The sequence below is a fragment of the Primulina eburnea genome, chromosome 1, assembly GCF_022965805.1.
Source record: "Primulina eburnea isolate SZY01 chromosome 1, ASM2296580v1, whole genome shotgun sequence".
Taxonomy (NCBI): domain Eukaryota; kingdom Viridiplantae; phylum Streptophyta; class Magnoliopsida; order Lamiales; family Gesneriaceae; genus Primulina; species Primulina eburnea.
Window position 1 is genome coordinate 53,249,423 of NC_133101.1, and position 8,125 is coordinate 53,257,547.

An 8,125-nucleotide genomic window follows, 5' to 3' on the forward strand; every position below is an offset into this window, starting at 1 on the left:
GAAATCAAGCCAGCTATAATCCAGATGATTCAGAACACAGTCCAATTCGGAGGAACTGCTGTGGACGATCCAAACACACACATCGCGGATTTTCTTGAGATTTGCGATACTTTTAAATTTAATGGAGTTTCTGATGATGCTGTTAGACTGCGTTTATTTCCTTTCTCTTTGCGTGATAAGGCTAAAGCTTGGTTGAATTGTTTACCTGTAGGTTCGATCACTACATGGGAGGACATGGCGAAAGCGTTTCTTATCAAATACTTTCCTCCATCGAAGACCATGAAGCTGCGGGCAGACATCACAACATTTGCTCAGTTCGATCAAGAGTCACTATATGAGGCATGGGAGCGTTTCAAAGATCTATTACGAAGATGCCCACATCACGAGTTGCCACTTGGGTTAGTCGTTCAAACCTTCTATTATGGCTTGCTTACTCCTAATCGTACTATGATAGATGCTGCTGCTTGTGGAAATCTATTGAGAAAAACTGCTGAAGAAGGGTATGAGCTACTGGAGGAGATGGCTGCTAGCAGTTGTCACCCTCAATCTGACAGGAACAATCAGCGGAAAAGTGCAGGGAATCACCAGGTAACTGATTTATCTGCGATTACTGCACAACTTGATGTTTTAAACAGGAAACTGGATGGCTTGAACATGGGTGGCACGGCTATGCGTTTGCAAGAGGTATTTTGTGAGAAACGTGGGGGTGAGCACTATGTGAAAGACTGTCAAGATGACAATCCATTCTATGTGCCCGAAGGAGCACCTGTGCATCAAGTGGGAGTCCAAAACCGCCCAAGGCATGACCCTTATTAGAACACATACAATCCTGGGTGGAGGCAACATCCTAACTTCTCATGGGGCAGTCAAAACAGTCAAACTAGACCGCAAGGAGGACAACAATATGGCAAACAACCAATGTACAGATCCGATCCTCCTAGAGAAGAAAAGTCCAACTTGGAGCAAATGATGTCTAAGTTTATTTCATCCACTGAAACTAGACTTCAAAATCAAGATGCGTCGATTAAGGGGCTCGAAACTCAGATTGGGCAATTGGCCAAGATGATAGCAAATCGAGAGCCGGGTACCTTGCCAAGCAACACCGAAACTAATCCAAAAGAGCAAGTGAAGGCCATTGAGTTGAAGAGTGGAAAGATTTTGGAGCCTAGAGAGAAAGAGAAAAGCCAAGTATCGGATCAGCATGCTGAGGCGTCAAAAGGTAAGTCATCTAACTCTACACCAGCACCCACGGCACATCCTAAGATTGTTATCCCCCCGCCTTTCCCTGCAGCATTGAAAAAGGCAAAACTAGATGCACAATTCGGTAAATTTCTTGAGGTGTTTAAAAAATTGCATATCAATATTCCCTTTGCCAATGCTTTAATGCAAATGCCTAGTTATGCCAAATTCTTGAAGGACATCTTAGATAACAAGCGAAAATTGGAGGATCACATGACAGTGAACTTGACTGAGAGTTGCTCTGCTTTGGTGCAAAACAAAATCCCACCGAAACTAAAAGACCCAGGGAGTTTTTCTATCCCTTGCATGATTGGCGATGTTGTTTTTCGTAAAGCGTTGTGTGATCTTGGTGCAAGTATTAATCTGATGCCCTTATCTGTTTTTAGGAAACTCGGATTAGGAGAGCCTAAGCCGACGAGGATGTCTTTACAACTGGCTGACAGGTCTGTCAAGTACCCCCGCGGAGTGATTGAGGATGTGCTTGTGAAAGTGGACAAATTCATTTTCCCTGCGGACTTCGTGGTGCTTGATATGGAGGAGGATGCGGAGATGTCTCTGATTTTGGGTAGACCGTTCCTTGCAACTGGCAAGGCACTGATTGATGTGCAAGATGGGAAGTTGAAACTGAGAGTGGGCGAGGATGAGATTACTTTCGATGCTTTTCATGCACTTAAGCACACACTGCATTCTGATAGTTGTTTTAGAATTGATGCTTTGGACTCTCTTGTGTCTCATTATGTGCAGGATACTTTTAGGGACCCGGTGGAGGCCACTATTACCACTGAATTGGGAGAAGAGGAATTGGATGAAGAGAAAGCTGAAATCGTGGCAAACTTGAATGCCAACCTTCCATGGAGAAAGCCGATGAGGATGCGACTGGAGGATCTAGGAGAACGAAGAGATTTGACCCCTCAAAGGTCAAGCATCGAGGAGCCACCCACACTTGAGCTAAAGCCGTTGCCTCCACACCTCAAGTACGTTTACTTAGGTGAGAATACCACATTACCTGTCATTATTTCTGCCGCTTTGACAGATGTGATGGAAGCCAAACTAGTGGAGGTTCTAAAAGCGCACAAGGGCGCATTTGCATGGAAGGTGGCGGATATCAAAGGGATCAATCCCTCAGTCTGCATGCACAAGATATTGATGGAAGACAAGTACTCACCTCTTGTGCAACCTCAGCGAAGATTGAATCCTAAGATGAAAGAGGTAGTGAAAGCTGAGACGATTAAGCTTCTCGATGCAGGTATTATCTATCCTATATCTGATAGTGCATGGGTAAGTCCTGTTCAATGTATGCCAAAGAAGGGTGGTATTACTGTGATTACAAATGATAAGAATGAACTAATACCCACCAGGACTGTCACGGGATGGCGTGTATGCATTGACTATAGGAAATTGAATGATGCCACCCGAAAAGACCACTTTCCCCTCCCTTTTATTGATCAAATGCTTGAGAGGTTAGCGGGTCATGAGTTTTATTGTTTTCTAGATGGGTATTCTGGGTATAACCAAATTATGATTGCGCCCGAGGACCAAGAGAAAACCACTTTCACTTGTCCTTATGGCACTTTTGCCTTTAGAAGAATGCCCTTTGGTTTGTGTAATGCACCCGCCACCTTTCAACGTTGCATGACCGCTATATTCCATAATATGATAGAAACTTTTCTTGAAATATTTATGGATGACTTCTCTATTTTTGGACCGTCTTTTGATGACTGTTTGCAGAACTTGCAGGTGGTGTTGATGAGATGCGAGGAAACCAACTTGGTGCTCAATTGGGAAAAGTGCCATTTCATGGTACAAGAGAGCATTGTCCTAGGGCACAAGATTTCGGAGCACGGGATAGAGGTGGACAAGGCGAAAGTGGAAGTCATCAAGAAGTTACCACCTCCGGCGTCAATAAAGGGAGTTAGAAGTTTTCTAGGCCACGCCGGTTTTTATCGGCGTTTCATAAAAGATTTTTCAAAAATTGCAAAACCTCTCTCTTCTTTACTTATGAAAGATGTGCCATTTGATTTCACTTCTGACTGTTTACAGGCATATGAGAATCTGAAGGAGTGCTTGGTGACGGCTCCTGTCTTGGTGGCACCGGATTGGGATCTACCTTTCGAGATAATGTGCGACGCCAGCGACACTGCAGTGGGGGCCGTGCTTGGCCAGCGACAAAACAAGGTATTTCATACAATCTACTATGCAAGTAAGACCTCAGATGAGGCTCAATTAAATTATGCAACAACTGAGAAGGAATTACTAGCCGTAGTGTTTGCACTTGACAAATTTCATTCATACCTTGTTTTGTCCAAAATAATTGTTTTCACTGATCATTCGGCCCTCAAATATTTACTTGCTAAAAAAGATGCAAAGCCACGCTTACTTCGGTGGATATTATTGTTGCAAGAGTTTGATTTAGAGATCAAGGACAAGAAGGGTGTTGAGAATGTGGTAGCAGATCATTTGTCTAGATTAGAATGTATTTGTAAGGATTCTGTTGAGCATGCTATCAATGATTGGTTCCCGGATGAGCAGTTGTTTGAGGTAAAAAATTGTCCATGGTATGCAAATCTTGCGAATTTTCTTGTTACAGGCTCACCTCCCCCAAATCTTACATTTCACCAAAGAAAGAAATTCTTTTCGGACGTGAAATATTATTTTTGGGAAGAACCTTTCTTGTTTAAGATTTGTGCAGATTCTATGATTCGGAGATGTGTGGCGGAGGAAGAGATGGGATCGATTCTTACTCATTGCCATGACCGTGAGGTAGGTGGTCACTTTGGACCAACGAGGACGGCATCTAAGGTACTCGAATGTGGCTTTTATTGGCCAACCCTCTTTAAAGATGCTCGTTCTTATGTGCTAGCATGTGATAAATGCCAACGAACAGGTAACATCTCTAACCGTCACGAAATGCCTTTAAATAATATCATTGAGTGTGAGGTTTTTGATGTGTGGGGAATAGATTTCATGGGACCGTTTCCCAGTTCTTTCACGAAAAAATACATTTTGGTGGCGGTGGATTATGTGTCTAAGTGGGTAGAGGCGGAAGCATACGCCACTAATGATGCTCAAGTGGTTCTAAAATTCTTGAAGAAAAACATTTTTAACCGCTTTGGAACACCACGAGCAATCATTAGTGATGGTGGCACTCATTTTTGCAACAAACTCTTTGAAAAACTTTTAAGCAAATATGGTGTCACACATAAGATCTCTACCCCTTATCACCCCCAGACGAGTGGGCAAGTTGAGGTGTCTAACCGAGAGATAAAGCGAATTTTGGAGAAGGTGGTAGGTGTCAGTAGGAAGGATTGGTCGGTGAGATTAGATGATGCTCTTTGGGCATATAGGACTGCTTTCAAAACACCAATAGGCACGACACCGTACAGATTATTGTTTGGTAAAGCATGTCACTTACCTGTAGAGTTAGAGCATCGCGCATATTGGGCAACCAAAGCACTAAACTTTAACTTTACTGATTCAGGTGAACGACGGTTGCTTCAACTAGATCAATTGGAGGAGTTCCGAAATCGGGCCTATGATCTTGCATTGTCATACAAAGAGAAAACAAAGAAGGCTCATGATAAGAGGATCATCGAGAGAGAATTCAAAGAAGGCGAAAGTGTCCTACTCTACAACTCCCGGTTGCGAATATTTCCCGAGAAATTGAAGTCACGATGGTCCGGTCCATTCGTGATCTCGAAAGTTTATCCATCGGGAGCTGTAGAATTGAAAGATGGGAAGGATGGGGCATTTACGGTCAATGCCCAGCGACTGAAGCACTACATGGGTGGCACAATTGAGCCACAACTTGGAATCACCCGGTTCCAAGACATGCCGAACTAGACAGACCGACGTCTAGCTCTCGACGATAAATTGAGAACTTACTTTCCTTTCCCTTCTGTTGCATTTAATTTAGTTTTCTTTTTCTTTCACGTCAGCATATTTTGTTTTACTGTTGTTTTATATAAAAAAAAAAAAAATTTAGAGAAAAACAGTGAGGGTCGCGCTCGAGCGGTAGTTTTCTACCGCCCGAGCGCGGACATCTCCCTTGGGAGATTTCATCCCGAGAGGTTGGCGCTCGAGCGGTAGTTTTCTACCGCCCGAGCGCGCATGCGTACCTCTGGAAAAAACCAACAGAGAGGTTCGCGCTCGAGTGGTAGGTTTCTACCGCCCGAGCGCGACTGCATTATATGCGCGAATCCTCTTTCCCATCTTTCATTCTGCACGAAAAATTCCCAAATTTTTCTCCCCAAATCCCTAACCCTCTCCCACTCTCTTCTCAATTTTTTTGCAGGAAATCTCCCCACCCATCAAGGCTCAAACACCGGTGGCACACTCCATTTTGGGAATCAAGAGACGTCATCACTCCGGTCTTCTTCTCCGATTCACCCACCATCTCTCTCATCCACTCCTATGGCTCCAAAGAAACAAAAAGGTAACCCCGGCTCTTCTTCGTCGTCTCCCGCGTTTGATAGACATCGTTTTGTTAGTATAGAGGCTAGGGCTCGATACGAGCATGCGAAAATTCATCGCAACCCAATAGCCGAGAGGGGAGTCCGGCGACAGTTAGAGGACAGATACTTGGATATTATTGTTGATTTGCAAAGGCGTGGTTGGGAACAATACGGTGAGCAACCTAAGGCAGCGGTAGTGTCTGTGGTTCGCGAATTTTACGCCACCTCCCACCACCACCCCGCCGGAGAACTTACACCGATATGATGGCTGAGAATCTCGCCTTCCAAACGCATCAGGGTCAATTCAACTCGTATGTCACCGACCATCTGTCTCACATTGACTCCATGATGCGCTCACTGCTTGTGCAAGGGGGCGTTGACCCATCGACCATCCCACCGTCTCCGCTACCCCCTCCCCCGTTCCGGTTCCAGTACGATTACTCTCAGCATGGGGAGGCCGCAGGAGTGCCACCGCCGGAGCAGGATGAGGATGACACTTGATCAGGGGAGTTTACTGTTTCCCCTCCTTCGCACTTTATTTTCCTTTACCGCTTTTCTGTTTTTCTTTCTTTTCATTGTCTATCTAGCATGTTTATTAGCTTTCATGTTTTTAGTCTGCATTTGTGTTTGCATTTTTAGTGTATGTTTCGTTTTGTGCAATGAGGGCATTGCACAACTCTAGTATGAGGGGCGGTAGATTGTTATGTTTGTTTAGTTATTCATTGCGTTTATTTTGTCTAGTGTCGTTTATGGTGAGAAGACATAATTTATGCGCCAATGATGCGGTTGGATTGATAGTATACAAAAGTATTGATTGGGTCATTTCATGAACGGTACTCTTGATTGTTAAAACATGAATTTTGGGCACAAAGTTTGAACTTTTTGAGCACACATGTGTGGGGACTAGAATTTTGTATGAATAATGGCGAAATTTGAAAGTTTTGTGTGGTTCACTTGAAAGGCACCATTTATGAGTTGATTTAGCATGTAAACCCGTGAAAATAAGTCACTAATTGGGACCTTGAAAGAGAAAATTTGATTTGCCTTGAACTTTACATTTACCTCCTTTCCAATGCACTGAATTAAATTGTCATACTCCTAACCAGCTGTAATCCAAAGTATATATTCTTAGCCTAGGGAGTACATGTGTGAAAATTGTGCACTTAAAAAAAAAAAGAGAAAAAGAGAAGAAAGAAGGAGTTGTAAGGTGAGGGGGAGCCGAAATAAAAGGAATGAAATTCTATTCCTAGGCTAAAAGTTGGAGATGTAAGGAGACGAGGAAAGTCAGACGAAAAGTCTTGACGATTGCACAATGAAAATGATCGGTGTACTCCCAACTTTTAGCCACTTGAGCTTATTTTCCTTCTTTTCGACACCCTTATCTGCACTTAAAAGTTGAATAAAGTTCAATTTATTGCTAGTGATAAATGGACACGGGGGTGCATGCTAGTGAGACTTGTATTGAAGTGTTAATTGAGTGACTCGCATGATTTGATAATTGATCTATTTGAAATACGAATGACTAGACCCATCATGACACACACACACGTTCAAATGAGTGTCAAGAGTTATGTGTAGATGAGAATGAGTATTCGTTTGCGATTTGACTTGATTATGATCTATATGTGGAAAAGTTCACTGAGGCATGCCATAAAAGTTGTTAACTCACCATTGACATTTACTTGTGTTGGTTATTTCTTGTTTGAGTGTGTTGTGTTCGTTGTGTTTGTTTTAAATCTCGTGCTTTAACCTATTTTGCTCGAGGGCGAGCGAAAGGTTAGTATGAGGGGGTTGATATGTGTCGTTTTTACGTGTTTTATTGCATTGATTTATTTGTGTTTGCATTGTGCATGCATGAATTTCATTCACATTATGCTCATTTTAGAGTAATCATTTGCATTTTATCATGTCTCACTTGTATATGATGAATTTGCAGGAAAAATAGTCGGAGAACGAAAATCAAAGCGAAAGGTGGAAGGCTCAAGAATTTGGACAGAACAAGCGGCGCCCGAGCGGTACATTTCTACCGCCCGGGCGCGAGAAGTGAATAAATTAAGGGCCAAGACAGAAAGTTGGCGCTCGAGCGGTGCTTTTCTACCGCCCGAGCGCGAGAAAATGCCTCCGGAGTCAGCCTTACAGAATCTTGGCGCTCGGGCGGTGCTTTTCTACCGCCCGAGCGCGAATGCCGCATCAGCCAAGGGAACTTACAGAAAGTTGGCGCTCGAGCGGTACTTTTCTACCGCCCGAGCGCCACTTATTTTTGGCAAGATTTTTTTCAGCCGATTCTTTCCTTAATTTCTGAACAAGACTGATATGGTAGGCGAGGGGGACGAATTGGAGACCTATGACATAATTCGACAGCCGTCAAGGAGCTTTGGAGAGAACTTTGCGCTTGGAGTGAAGATTTGAAGTTTTCCGGGCATCGTTCTTCGCAG

The 8,125-nt window shown here is 43.5% G+C and overlaps 1 non-coding gene across 1 annotated transcript; it reads right to left on the minus strand.

Annotated features, from left to right (window-relative positions):
• Positions 1-283: 283 nt before the first annotated feature.
• LOC140814876 (small nucleolar RNA R71) lies at positions 284-389 on the minus strand. Its single transcript, XR_012114195.1, has one exon. It is a non-coding gene; the product is annotated as a small nucleolar RNA R71 (small nucleolar RNA).
• Between the last annotated feature and the right edge of the window lie 7,736 nt (positions 390-8,125).